This window comes from Canis lupus, chromosome 32, assembly GCF_048164855.1.
Source record: "Canis lupus baileyi chromosome 32, mCanLup2.hap1, whole genome shotgun sequence".
In the NCBI taxonomy this organism is placed as follows: Eukaryota; Metazoa; Chordata; class Mammalia; order Carnivora; family Canidae; genus Canis; species Canis lupus.
Window position 1 is genome coordinate 35,877,902 of NC_132869.1, and position 13,831 is coordinate 35,891,732.

The following is a 13,831-nucleotide window of genomic DNA, read 5'->3' on the forward strand; positions in this document are numbered from 1 at the left end:
ATGCAGGTTTATGCGCATACACATGGTCGCATGCACGCATGCGCATCCATACTGACAATAAACATATTTTCCCATCTAGTACCACCCACATCCATGTTAAGGAAGAGAAACATTTCTCCAAGTAAACCTCAAATGTACAGGTTACCTTGTGCATTTTAGAGTGAGCATTTTCCATGATTTTTTAGATCTGTGTTGGTTCCTCATCGTTCTTCTCTCACTTTGGGATGAAATCTAAGAGTTATGAGTCACTGCATCTGTGGCTCAAATGCCAGGGACAGAGCTCCCGGAGGACATCCTTTGGCTCTAAAAAGGCCCAGATAAAGCATTTACAGTTTAACCTTTATTTTGGAGGCAGATCAAACTCAGGGGGCGGGGGATAAATCCTAGGGATTTTTTTGGGGGGGGGTTAAAAGATAAGGGTGGAAATAATTTTGGTCCTATTGTGGGATATTTTTAATCATCCTTCATTTGATAGATAATGAGAAGGCTTCAGAGGTTTTTGAGTGAGATTGGGGGAAGGACAGGGAGGTCTGTATTCAAACAAGTCAGGGGGACAGAAGCTTGTAGCCTTTGGCCAACTCAGGAAGGTTCTATGAAGAAGGGAAAGGACCAACACTTTCCATATCATCTTTCAGATATCCCCTCATGCTTCCCCAACACATTGTGGGCTTTCATAATCATTGCTTGAGCTTCCACAAAGACTCTTTTTCTGACGTTGGCCCTGGTAGGTACTGTTCGCTGTGCTCACCATGGAACCTTGCACTCCTCCCAGCCCTTCCTACTGGGTCAAACCTGTGCCCTGGGTGCCCTTCAAAACTTGAGTAATGGGACTTTTTCCTGCCTTCCTTATTGTGTTTCCTACCACTCTCCAAAACATACCATGTGCTCTGCCTGGTGGCTACTACTTAGCATGCCCAGAACACGAATAATAGGACCAACAATAATCACTGAGCATCGCTGACCATGGACCAGATACTGTGCCAAGCAACCTATACCATCTCATCCCACCCCTTGGCCTGCAGTGGGTCTTCTGTTCCCACAGAATGGGTAGCATAGCCATCACTATCAATATTCCAACGTAGTCCCTTGGCCCTCGCCATTCCCGTGAAATGCCATATCTTGAGGTTTTCCTACGTTTCTGTTTTCTCTGGCCCCTAGAGCTCAGTCTGGGAGTGCTGGGGAATTGGTGGGAGCAGTCCCCAACCAATGACTGATGGAAGCCATGGATGACTACTCCAGTTCCCATGGCCCTCACTATGAGCTGAATGTTTGTCTCTTCATCCCCACAGTCATAGGTTGAATCCTAATCCCTAAGGTGATAGTACTGGGATGTGGGACCTTTGGAAGATTATTAGGTCACAAGGGTGGAACCCTCAAGAATGGGATTAGTGTGCTTACAATAAAAGACTGTGAGCGTCCCCTTGCCTCTCCTGCCATTGGAGGTTACAGCCAGGAGATGCTGTCTATGGACCAGAAAGCAGGATTCATGAGCTACTCAATCTGTTGGCACCTTCATCTTGGACTTCTCGGCCTCCAGAACTCTGAGAAATACATCCCTATTATTCATAAGCCACCCAGTCTAGGGTATTTTTGTTACAGCAGACCAGACAAAGACATCCCTCCCGAGGGACCACTTTGAGGTATGTTCTGCAGTGCCCTGGGGAGCCTGGTGGAATTGAGCCCTATTTGCCCACAATGGCCACCAGCTCACTACTGCACCTGGTACTGGCTTCCTTCCCTTCTCTGTGTTGTAATTCCCCTGACCATGCTTCCTGGGATCACCTCTCCTCTACACCCCTCCACTCCAGAACACTTGTACTTAAATTCTTGTATCAGGGTCTACTTCCAGGTTTAGAGGAGTAAAGCAACTGGACCCAAGTTTCTGTGCCGGAAAGTGGAAGAGTAAGCACTTGAACCCAGGGGGTCTGAGCGGGACACTGAGAGAGGCTCCAAACCACTCTAATGATCCTGCCTCTGGTCTTTCTCACACCAGTCCAAGCACCTGGGATGTCTGGGAATGCCGGATATCCTGCTGTTTAAGTTTCTGGCTGTAGGTACACTCTTTGAAAGAGCAAATTCCACTTGGGAAGGTAGGTGAACCTATTCAGCGAATGTCAGCCATTCACTCAGAGTCTGAACTTAACTGACTACATCATTTTCTTCTCCAAGGTCCTGAACACAGTAGGAGCTTTAAGAGGGAGAGGATAGGGATATAATTTTGCAACAACTGTGGGTCAGGAGCATCAGCCCTCAGGCAGCTGGAGGCCCTGGGTGGAGAAAGCAGACCCTCAGGAAGGCGGGTGAGAGGGTGGGGAGAAGTAGCCTGTCCTGTTTCTCCATATAGCAGAGAGGTGGTGCTAGCCCTTGGCTGATGTCCTCAGCCTGGAGGGGCATGCAGAAATTTCTGAACCTCACAAGTTATATACAGGTATATACAGGTATATACTCTTGGAAGTCCAAGAGAAGAGATAGGGGAGCACAGCCCGAGACAAAACAAAAAAAAAAAGTTCATAAAAATGTGACCAATAACGAAACCCTCTGATCTCTGCTTCCAGCCAGCCTCACTAAACCCAGTGATCAGAATTTTAAAAGGATGCTACCTCCCTCAACCTCCCGTTCTGCTCCAGGCTTGAGGGGCTGGCCTCTTCCCTGTGATCTCACACCTGCCAGGCCGGGGCAGCCACCAGAGGGTGCTTGCTTGGAGACTGCTTGTGTTCGCATAGTTCTGGAAAGAGGATCCACCTCCTGTACTGCCAAGGGAAGTTGTCCCCAGACTTTCCCAGCTGCTGCTGCTCATCCTAAAGCATGTACCAGAAATAAACATCTCCCAGGCAATTTGCAGCTGGGGGCAGAGGCTAAGTGGTGGTGGTTGCAGAATTGGGGAGAGGTACAAGGAGTGTAGATGTTTTAGTTGACATTTGGGTAGCAAATGCTTCTGTGAGCCGCCACCCCTTTTTTTATCCTCTGCTGAGCATTAGTGAGAAAAATGTGGGAGAAAAAGCGGGGTGTAAGGCCTCTTAACTCCACCTCCCTCCGTGTAAGACAAAAGTTAAGCATCCTGTGGAGGATTATTGCAAGGAAAGGGACTCTAAGCTTCCTTCGTGTTTGCAGAGCTTCAGACAGGTTCTGTGAATGGCTGGGGACCCTGACATTGCTGATGAGGCTGTAGGGGATAGGGAGCATAGTGGTTACACGTGTGTGCTCTGGGCCCAGAGAGACCCGGGTTAGAATCCCAGCCTGGCTCTGCATCAGCTGGGTGACCTGCCACTTACAACCATTTCACTGTCTATAAAGTGGAGATGATAAAACAAACTCCAATAAACCACTTAACAAGTGCCAGACACAGTTCTCAACACTTACAGATGAGAAAACTGAGACACAAAGGGGAGCCATCACCTGCTCAAGGACACTCAGCTGGTGAGTGGTGGAGGCTGGAGATGGCCGTAGGCTATCTGGCTGGACCACTCTGCCTCTTGGGTTGCCGTGAGGCATGGATGAAACGCAGCCTATAAAGGGTTTGGCACAGTGCCTGCCACATGGCAAGCTCTCAATAAATGTTAGTTTTTATTATTAACAACATATGAAACAGCGTAAAACAGACTAGTCAAGCTATCCGCACCATTTGAGGTTCTTAACAATGCCTGACATTTGTTTAGCCTCATATATAATTGAAAAGGCTTCTCCGATTTGGTCTCCGAGAACCCTCCTTGAAGTCCTGCGAGGGCAGTGAGGCAGTTTCGAGCGGGCATGATCACTGGATGAACAAGGACATGGAGGCCCAAGGTCAGCGACGTGCATAAGGTCCCACGCTGGCCCTCTGGTCATACCATCCTCCAGCGAGCCCATGCTGGTATCTCAGACACTGAATCACACACCAGTGGACTGCAAAAAATACCAAAGAACTGGCATGTAGTTTGTTAGTATGTTTCACTCAGATTCTATTTACACAAACATTTTCATACCCAACTGTATAAACTGTGATTCAGCAATAACAACTTATTGGTTGTTTATACTCTTAACTTTATAATTAGGATCTGAAGAGATTATAATTTAAAAACCTGCGACAATAGAAGACCAGGGGTCAAACAATGGAACTAATATTTGTACAGTGTTTTCCTTTTTTTTTTTTAAAGATTTTTATTTATTTACTCATGAGACACACACACACACACACACACACAGAGGCAGAGACACAGGCAGAGGGAGAAGCAGGCCCCATGCAGGGAGCCTGACGTGGGACTTGATCCCGGGTCTCCAGGATCACGCCCTGGGCCGAAGGCAGCTCTAAACTGCTGAGCCACTGGGCTGCCCTGTTTTCCATTTTATAAACATGTGTGATCTCATATCAACCTCCCGACAACCCACTGGTGGACATCACTGTGCCATAAAACTTGGGCCGAGCAGAGCTCCTGTAACAGAGAGCCTCACAGCCATGTTCAGATCTCCGAATCTCGTAGATTTTGGCTGCGTGTTTTTTCAGTTATGGAGAGAGTAGTATTAGTGTCTCCCCCTGTGTTTCATCAAGACTCTGGAGCTAGAATGCCTGGTTTTAAATCTCAGCCCTGACACTTAATTCTGTGACTTTGAGCAAGTGCTTTAAGCTCTTGGTTTTTCAGAATCTAACCTATTAAGCATACCTGTCTTATGTGATGATTGTTAGGATTGAATGAGTTAACACATGCCAAGTGTTTGGAAAGGTGCCCGGCACAGAATAAGTGCTATTTGCTTCCACAAAAGTAAAACTCAAAATAATCTCCAACGAAGATTGTAGAATCACGTCTCTCCTTTATAGTTCTGTCAATTTTGGCATCATAGGCTTTGAAGCTAAGTCACCAGGTGCATGTAAATGTAGAATTGTCACATCTTCTTAGTGACTTGAACCTTTCAGTGCTACAAAAGGTCTATCTTTAGAGGCCTTTTAGTGACATCTACTTTTTGATACTAACATAGTTACACTGGCTTTCTTTTGGTTGGTGTTTGCATGCAATATCATCTTCCATTTTATTTGCTTTCAACTTTATCTTTGTATTTTAGACCTATCTCACGTAAACAGCATTTAATTGTTTTAAAATTTAACCTCTTGAACTGTAATTGAGGCACACAGTCCATTTATATTTAATTTGTCACTGTGTTTGGGTTTAGATCTACCATCTCAGTATTTTCTATTTGTCCTGCCTGATGCGTGTGCTCCCTTTCTCCTCTTTTCTTGCTTTCTTTTGGATAGATCATTTGTAATTATTCTTTTCCCCACTCTGTTGGGTAGGAAGTAATAAAAGAACTTGCTATGCGTTAATGATTCCCTAGAGATTCCAGCATGCATCTTTAATTTATGAAAACCAAATATGAAAAAGTGCTTTTATCTTCTCCCAGACAATGCAAAGAGCATTTGCACTGCAGTTTCTACCCTCATGATTTATATACAATTGTTCGTGTTTATTTTAATTCTCTCCATATTTAAAAAGTCATGATACTTTATTATTTTCTTATAGCCAGTCAATATTTGGATTTCTCCACATATTTAGCATTTTTGTTGATTTTCCTGCATCTTTGACTTTCCACATAGGATCATTTTTCCTTCTGTCAGAAGAATACCATTTAACATTTCCTTTAGGATTGGATTTTCTGGTGACAAATTCTCTCAATTCTTGTTTGTATGAAAATGGTATTATTTCATTTTTATTCCTGAAGGATGTTTTCTCTGAGCATTATAGTTTTTCTTTCATCACATTGAAATGATCATTCTATTGTCTTCTGATTCTTGTTATTTCTGATGAGAAGTCAATTGTCAGTTTAATCATTATTCCTTTGAAGGTAAAATGTCTAATTTTCCCATAGCTGCCTTTAAGCATTTTTTTTCTTTTGGTTTCAAGAAATTTTGCTATGATGTAGATTTCTTTTTATTTATCCTACTGAGATCACTTTGGTTTCTTTTACCTGTGAATTCAAGTTTTTTAGCCCTTACCTCTTCAAATTTTGTATGTGTCTCATTTTATCTCTCCTCTACCACTGGGACTCCACTAAACGTTTATTAGAATTTATCACTGTATCTATCATGGACCAAATGTTTGTATTGCCTCAACATTCATATGCTGAGAGCCTAACCCCCAATATGTCAGTATTAGGAGGTGGGGCCTTTGGGAGGTGAGTATGTCATGACAACGGTGGCCTCATGAATAGGATTTATGTCCTTACAAAAGACACTTCAGAGACCTCTACCCCTGCTTCTGCCACATGAGGACATGGTGAGAAATGGCCAGGAAGCAGACTTTCACCAGAAGCCAATCTCTGGCCTTTTGATCTTGGACTTCCCAGCTGTGAGAAATAAATGGTTTCTATTTAAGCCACCTAGTCTATGATATTTTTGTTATAGCAGTCTGAATGGACTAAGACAGTATCCTTCCTGCCTCTCATCTTTGCATTTTTCAATTATTTTTTTCTTCCTAAGTTTCATTCTAGATATTTTTTTCCTGCCTTATCTTCCAATTTATTAGGTCTTTCCCCAGCTGACTCAAACTTCTTCTTTAAGTTTTAAGTTCTTTTTTTTTTTTTTAAGATTTTACTTATTTATTCATGAGAGGCACACAGAGAGAAGCAGAGACATAGGTAGAGGGAGAAGCAGGCTCCCTGGACTGATCCCGGGGCTCCAGGATCACACCCTGGGCCAAAGGGAGATGCTTAACCACTGAACCACCCAAGTGTCCCTCTTCTTTAAGTTCTTAATTTTGGTTATTTAATTTTTTAATTTGAGAATAAAATAATATTTGTTTTTTTACAGTCTTCTTTTAAAATTTTAAATCTTGTCTTTTATCTCCCAAACACAGGAAACATCATTATTTTAAACTCTGGGTCTAATCGATTGGAGTCATTATGATCTGCTTCTATTGCATGTTATTTCTCCTGATCTTCATATATGATGCCTTATCTCCTTATGGGTCTGGCTGTCTTTGTGCATAAATCATAAAAATAAATTGAGAGCTTGAATTTTACCTTCTACAAAGGATTATTTGCTTCTGCTAGGCTCCTAATGTCATTCAGAGCACTTGGATACTGTTAATAATGTTAATAATATTGTGAGATTGAGACTTTCTTGGGTATGCAAATGTCTAGGAGCTGAATTTCAGTCTATATAAGGGCTGTTTTACTGACCATTCACCTTTACTTTTAAGGTATAGCCCTTCAGGGCTTAAAAATGTTAGAGATTTGATCTCTACATTCACAGATCACAGAAGTACAATTTTTTTCTTACCCGCAAATGTTGTCAAAAACATTTCCCAGTTTCTCAGCTGCATCCTTTGAATTTGCAAATGTTCCCAGGGCAAAGGCAGCCCCAAATGCCAAGCTCTCCTCTCTGGGCTTCCTTCCTCTTTCAGACTTCAGTTTAGTAATTTTTTACTACCTTGATAGCTTTCCCACCCTTTCAAGCTGATTTTTGGAAAATATTTTGTCCAGTTTTTTTAGTTTTCCTCAGAGGGAAACTTGTCTACATTACTCAATCTGCCAACATTGGAAGTGTAATCCAAAATATGACAATATCATTTCCTCAAGATGACCTTTAATATCTCATAAAACTCAGCAAGAATTTTCTAGTAAACCTTCTAGAATTTTCTTTTTTAAAAAATTTTTTAAAAATTTTAAAATTTTTTAATTTTTTATTTATTTAGAAGCAGAGAGAGAAAGAGAGAGGCAGGCAGAGAGGCAGAGACACAGGCAGAGGGAGAAGCAGGCTCCATGCAGGAGCCCGACATGGAACTCGATTCCGGGTCTCCAGGATCACACCCCTGGCTGCAGGCGGTACTAAACTGCTGCGCCACCGGGGCTGCCCCCCTTCTAGAATTTTCTGTTCAAAACCAAGTACATCTGGGATAGTGATTTTATCTAGTCTTATCTAATAACAATTCAAGGACTAGGGAATTCATTTATTTATTCATTCAACAAATATTAAGTGTCTGCTCTGTTCCAGGCACTGACCTAGACCCTAGAGATACAATGGTAAGCAGAGCAGACACTTTCTCTCCTGTCCCTAAGTGTATAGTCTAGAGAGAGAGAGAGAGTGAAGCGACACATAAAAAAATCAGCTACACTCAGATGTGATGAGAGATTGAGAGAAAAATTGATTGAAAACAATCGATTGCGATAGAAAGAGTATGAGGATGCCAAGTACAAGAAGAAATACATTAATTGTGATACTCTGTCTGCCAGCATCAGAACATTGGACCCAAATGGTCTTGAATAAGGACTGAATGTATTATCATTCACAAAATAATAAGCCTAGACGTGGAGGAAACTCAGACAGAGGTCATCAGAACTTTAATTGCTCCTCTGCTTCTTCTCTCTCATTGTCCTCAAGCTGGCAAAAGATGGCAGCTGAAGTTCCATTGGTCTATTCCAGCCACTGAAACATCCAGAGGAAAAATAGGAAGGCCCTAATACACCTCCCTTCATCTCTCCTTGTTTTTCATCAGGCAAGATTGGGTCACATGCCCTCTCCTATACCAATCACTGGCCAAGGAAATAAAATTATCTCAATGAAGTAGACTAGCCATGATCTGCTTTTAGCTGGGAAAGGGACCATCTTCCCTTGAGTCATGTGTGGGAAAGGCCAATTCTTCAACAAAATTTGGGTTCTATTAGGAAGGAAAAAGGAAGGAATAGAATGGTTTCTGGGTAGTATCCACCACAGGGGATTGGTAGTAAGGGTTGGGACATCACCAAAGACAAACCACCCATTCAACAACTCTCCTTGAGTCTGTACATACACATTCTAACATGTTCTTCACAATAAGCACATAAATCAGTAGTAATTAAGCTAACATTATTGAGTGCTCATATATGTGAACCCATTTAGACCTTATGGCAAGGTCTAAATGTCAGTGAGGTAGGTCCTATTATTATTTTCATTTTATAATGGCAAAACTGAATCACAGAGTGTTCAGGATCTTGTGCAAGGTTACATGATTGGTGAAACCTGGATTTAAATCCAAGTCATCTGGTTCCAAAGCTACAGATTTTACCACCTTTGAAAAACTATCTGTAGTGAGATAAAGGGAAATTATTCTAATATTTTAAATGAAGAAACTGAAGTTCAGAAATATGTGGTTTGTCCATCTGCTTATTCACTTATAAAACTTTACTGAATTATCCTTTAATACTATAGGTGTTATGCTAGACTATGGGGATGCAGTTCTGAAAAAGACATGGCCCTTGACCTTATGTTACTTACAGACTAGGAACATAATTATTATTGAATGCTAACTGTGAAAAAATTGGCACAAATAGAGGCTGTAGGCTCTAGCATCTGATGCTACAGTTCAAGTCCCAGCTTCATGGCACATTAGCTGTGTGACCTTGGGTAAGTATCTGTTTTGATGACTTCTTCACCCCATTGGTGAGAGAGAGATTACCACTCAAGGGTATGGGGATGGCTGAACACACACTAGACAGATGAGACCAATAGTAGTTTATTAGTTATCTATTCTCACAGCCTAGGGAGGAGGACACCACCATCATGCAGGACCACAGGGGGGGTCTCACCCGGGAGCAGTGTAAACAGCTGGGGGCTGAGGGAGGCAGGCTTTGTAGCATCAAGAGGGTATGGTGCCTCCTTGTTCACAACGATTGGCTTGTTTGTATAATTCTGTGGTCCAGCAGGGAACTGAATCATGCTATTCAGAGACAAGTAAGAATTGCACCTGGCCTGTCTGATAAGAAGAGTAGCCTAGTAGGCTGTTTGAGGCCCCCTTAATTTCATCAGATATCAAGCAGCACATGATGCTGAACCTTAATTTCAAGCTTTATGTCACTGTTTCTTAATCTGGTTGCACCTTTGTTTCTTCATCTTAAAATAGGAATAACAGTGCTTAATTCATCGGTTATTTATGAGTTTTGAGTGAGGCAATGTGAGATGAGCATTTAATACAGGGATTGGCACTTGGTGAGTCCAGCTGTTGCCAAATGCTAGGCATGGGTTGAATAGACCTGCAGAAAGTCATATGACTGATAAGCAGTGAACTCAGGTTTAACCATCCACCTTTTGTTTCTAGGTGCTGGAAACTTTCTATGACACTTAACTGAAATCTTGTTCACTGGGAAAATACCAGTTGTTTTATCCATACATCCATCTAAACACACATGTACCCATCCATTTATCTGCTCATTCAGGCAACAAACATTTGTTGAGCACCTAATATGTGTGTGGTCCTGGCACTATGAAGAGGGCTTTTAGAAGCTCACAGTCTGATGGAGGAGACAAACATGGGATGGGTGCTTTACAATGTGATGGATGCTATGCCACAAGTGGTCAATGCCAAGGACAAACCAAGGAAGAACCACTGGAATTGGGATGTGGGTTATGGAGACCTTGGGAATATGCCCCAAAGCAGCCCATTGAAATATCTTCCATTCCCTCCCCCATGACGGTAGGGGCTGATGACCCCTGTGGTCCACATTGGAGAGGAGTTTCCCACTGGGGTTCCTGGCTGACAATTGACAGACTTCCAAAAAAACCCCCAAGACTTTCCATTTCTGACTCCTAAACTATAGCTGCTGCTCTCTGGTGGTGGGATCCCAGGCTTCTCCATACCAGGTCTCAGTTTCTTTATTTGTAGAACAAGAGTGTTGGGCTAGCTGGCCTGGGGAGGTTCCTTCCAGCTCTACCCAAAAATATTGTTTGTAAACACTGTGTCTCATGAGACCCCTACTCCATGGGACTACCATTGTTCCCTAACAGACCCCTACTTGCCCTCTCTCACCCCGTATACACACTACACCCAACATTCTGGTCTACACTACACACGCTCCTCCAGGCGGGTAATGGCTTCCTCAGATATTTTCCTCCAGGAAGAAAGTCATGTGAAACAATAGCAATACAAATAACAAAACCCAGGAGAAAAGAAAAGTTGTAGCTTGCCTCTTTGTCTTTGGAAAAGGTTGTAACTTGCCCCATTCTCTGTCATTGACATACCTCATTCACTTGTCCTCAAATGAGGCTCTCATTTTAAATTAGATTGTGCCATAGCTTGGCGGTGCTGTTTTTTATTTCATGCCTCGTGCTCCACAGGATATCAGAAAGGAGAGCCAACTTTGCAGTTTTCTCCAAATCTGCTTGCTGCCCAAAGATCTGGGAGGGGGCTTTCCAAGGCTGGTCAGGAAGATGGAAACCCAGCAACATGCAATACTTCCCAGGCTGGCCTGACCACAGCGCTGTGGGTAGGTGGCAGGCAGGCAGCTGGGCTCTCAGTGCGGGGAGTACTGAAAGAACTAGTCAGAGAATTTGCGTCCTCCTCCAACTTGGTGTTTAGGAGATGTGAAGGAGCTCCTGGTGCTGGGCTCCCTCGATACTGTGTCTAGAGTTTGTCTGGGGCCAAGGTTTCACAAGGGGCAATGTTGTGAGATTCTCTCCTAAGCTGTGCTCTCCCTTCTCTCTGGAGGAAAACTAGGTTCTTTTCATCAGTAAAAGCATCCAAGTTCTGCTTCACTTATTTGAGGAATATTTCATCAAGAGGAAAACCATGTAAGCCTGGCACTGCCACTGGCAAGCTGTGTGACCTTGGGCCATTTGCTTTCTTCCCTGAGTCTCCGTTTCCTCTTCTGCAATATAAAAGGATTGTATCCAATTATCCAAAAGATCACTTCAGGTCAGGAATCAGACAGTTTGACCCAGTTTGAATCCCAGCACAATTTACCAAGAGCAGACCTTGGGTAAGGGCATTGCTCTCTTAACTCCAGGGTTGCTTGAGAATTAGATGAATTAGTGCATGCCAGAGTGTAGCACAGGGCCTAATGTAAAGGAAGCATCCAGTAAATAAGTTATGAGCTCTCAAGAAGATGAAGGTAATGGGCCTGTGTACTCAACTCTGCTCAACTTTCTTTCCTCTACTTGCTCTTTCTGGGGCAGAGACTGGAAAGCAAATGTAGTGGAGCGTTCAGGAGCCAAAGCTGGCACTTCACTCCCCAAGGCTGGTTATTTCCTCCCCAGGTACCCAGGCCAGTATCTTGCTGGCTATTAGAGAACCAAAGCTAGACATTAGGTAGCTGCTGCTCAGTGTGAGGTAGGGAATCAAGGAAGGCCAGCCAAAACCCAGCAAGTCCCAATGGATGATATTAGAAGGGGGCAGAGAGAATTTTCTGGGGTTGACCCTAATTGGAAAGAAGCTCTTGATCCCATCTCCAGCTAGACTGGCCTTAGCTTTCTGTTGTGTTCCATGCCATCCTCTTATGAAGTGGAAGATGATGGTATGTACAGTGGGACACAAGTATGATAAGGGAAGAGGATAGAAGGGTGCCAGGGACCCTTGCTCCCCTTGCCCATCAATCATGTGCTTCTAGTGACCACACTGCCCACAGTGGCCATGGTGAGTAATTTGCCAGGTTAGCCCTGGCCCCAGTGATCCTTCTGAGTAGTACTCTCAGTGGATTCATTTAGCTCCTCTGACAATGCCAGCTTCTGTATGGCTGTGAACTGGCTTCTTTTCTCTAGACCTTAGCTCCTCTTTTGTGAGGTGATGGAAACTTCTTTTACCTGTATGATGGCAGACCATGATCCACTCCACTAAATGAAAGAGTGCACAATGCTATGTAAAGAAGAAAAAAATATTTTCAACTTCATCGCCAAGCTGGCGTAAAGATAAAGAATCATGAATGAGGTAAAGCCCTAAATCCTTGAATATAAATTGGTGCCAATGCTCTCCTTTGAATTGTGGGTTTCTGTCAAGATTTGGGGATCTTGAGCTTCTGTTTTATGGTTTTACAGAAGCAGGGAACAGAACAGGAGGCCTAGGGGCCACCCAAGGTAGAATATCTAATAGGAAATCTCTTTGCATAAAGCTAAGACACCCCTAAAAAGCTTTATCTTCAGTGGAAGTGAGTCAGAAATGAACTCTGCGAAGAGGGCAAAATGTGGACACCAGTCTTTAAAAAATCCAGAGGATGGAGGGGTGGGGGGAAGACTCTAAAAATTCAAAACTATAAGCTGACCTTCATGTGAGTTTCCAGTCCAAGTTCATACTCAGTGTGGTCCAAAAACCTCAAGTGGAGAATTTAACTTTAAGTGATCCTACATTGGAAGAAACAAATATAAATAATTTCTGGAGGAACAAATTTAAATCCAACCCTCAAAGAATTCTACAAATAAACTTCCAAGGAAATGGAACAACTCACAGTAAAAACAAAATGAAGCAAAGTACACAAGGAAATAAGATACCAAAAGGAAGGGTCAATGGAAACAACAAAAATCACATCTGCAAAGACTTCATATTCTGGAATTAGCAGATGGAAAAACTAGGTTTCGCATATTGAAAGAAATAAAAAATATCTTATGAATATGAGCAAGAAATAAGCAGGTTTGAAATAGAGTTAAGTAGATTAAAGATAGAAAAATATAAGAACTAAAACTAAAAACCCAAATGAATTGGTTAATGAGTAGATTGGACACTGAGCAGAAAATTTGTAAATTGGAAAATGGTTTCAAAGAACTAGCCAAATGTGGGCACAAAGAGCTAGAAAACATGAGAGAGAAGGAGGTGTTAAGAGACATGAAAGAGTGAAATGTTTTAATATATTTTAAATTGATTTCCAGGAAGAAGTAAAGAGAAAATGCAGAGGAGATGTTTTAAGAAATAAATACTAATAATCTCCCAGAGTTGTTGAAAGCTTCTGAACCATATATCCAGAAAACCTAGCAGATTCCAAGCATAAACACATACACACACACATGCACACACCTAGACATACAGTAAATATCGTCAAAGCAGTCAGAGACAAAAGATGGATTGCTGACGTTTTAACAGAAAAGCAATGAGTTGAGAGAAAATAACCACCAATATAGAATTCTATA

At 42.5% G+C, this 13,831-nt stretch overlaps 1 long non-coding RNA gene across 1 annotated transcript; it reads left to right on the forward strand.

The window, feature by feature from the left end:
* Positions 1-1,410: 1,410 nt before the first annotated feature.
* Positions 1,411-6,994, forward strand: LOC140623192 (uncharacterized). Its single transcript, XR_012022856.1, has 3 exons — positions 1,411-1,640; positions 2,556-3,783; positions 6,822-6,994. It is a non-coding gene; the product is annotated as an uncharacterized lncRNA (long non-coding RNA).
* Positions 6,995-13,831: the final 6,837 nt, after the last annotated feature.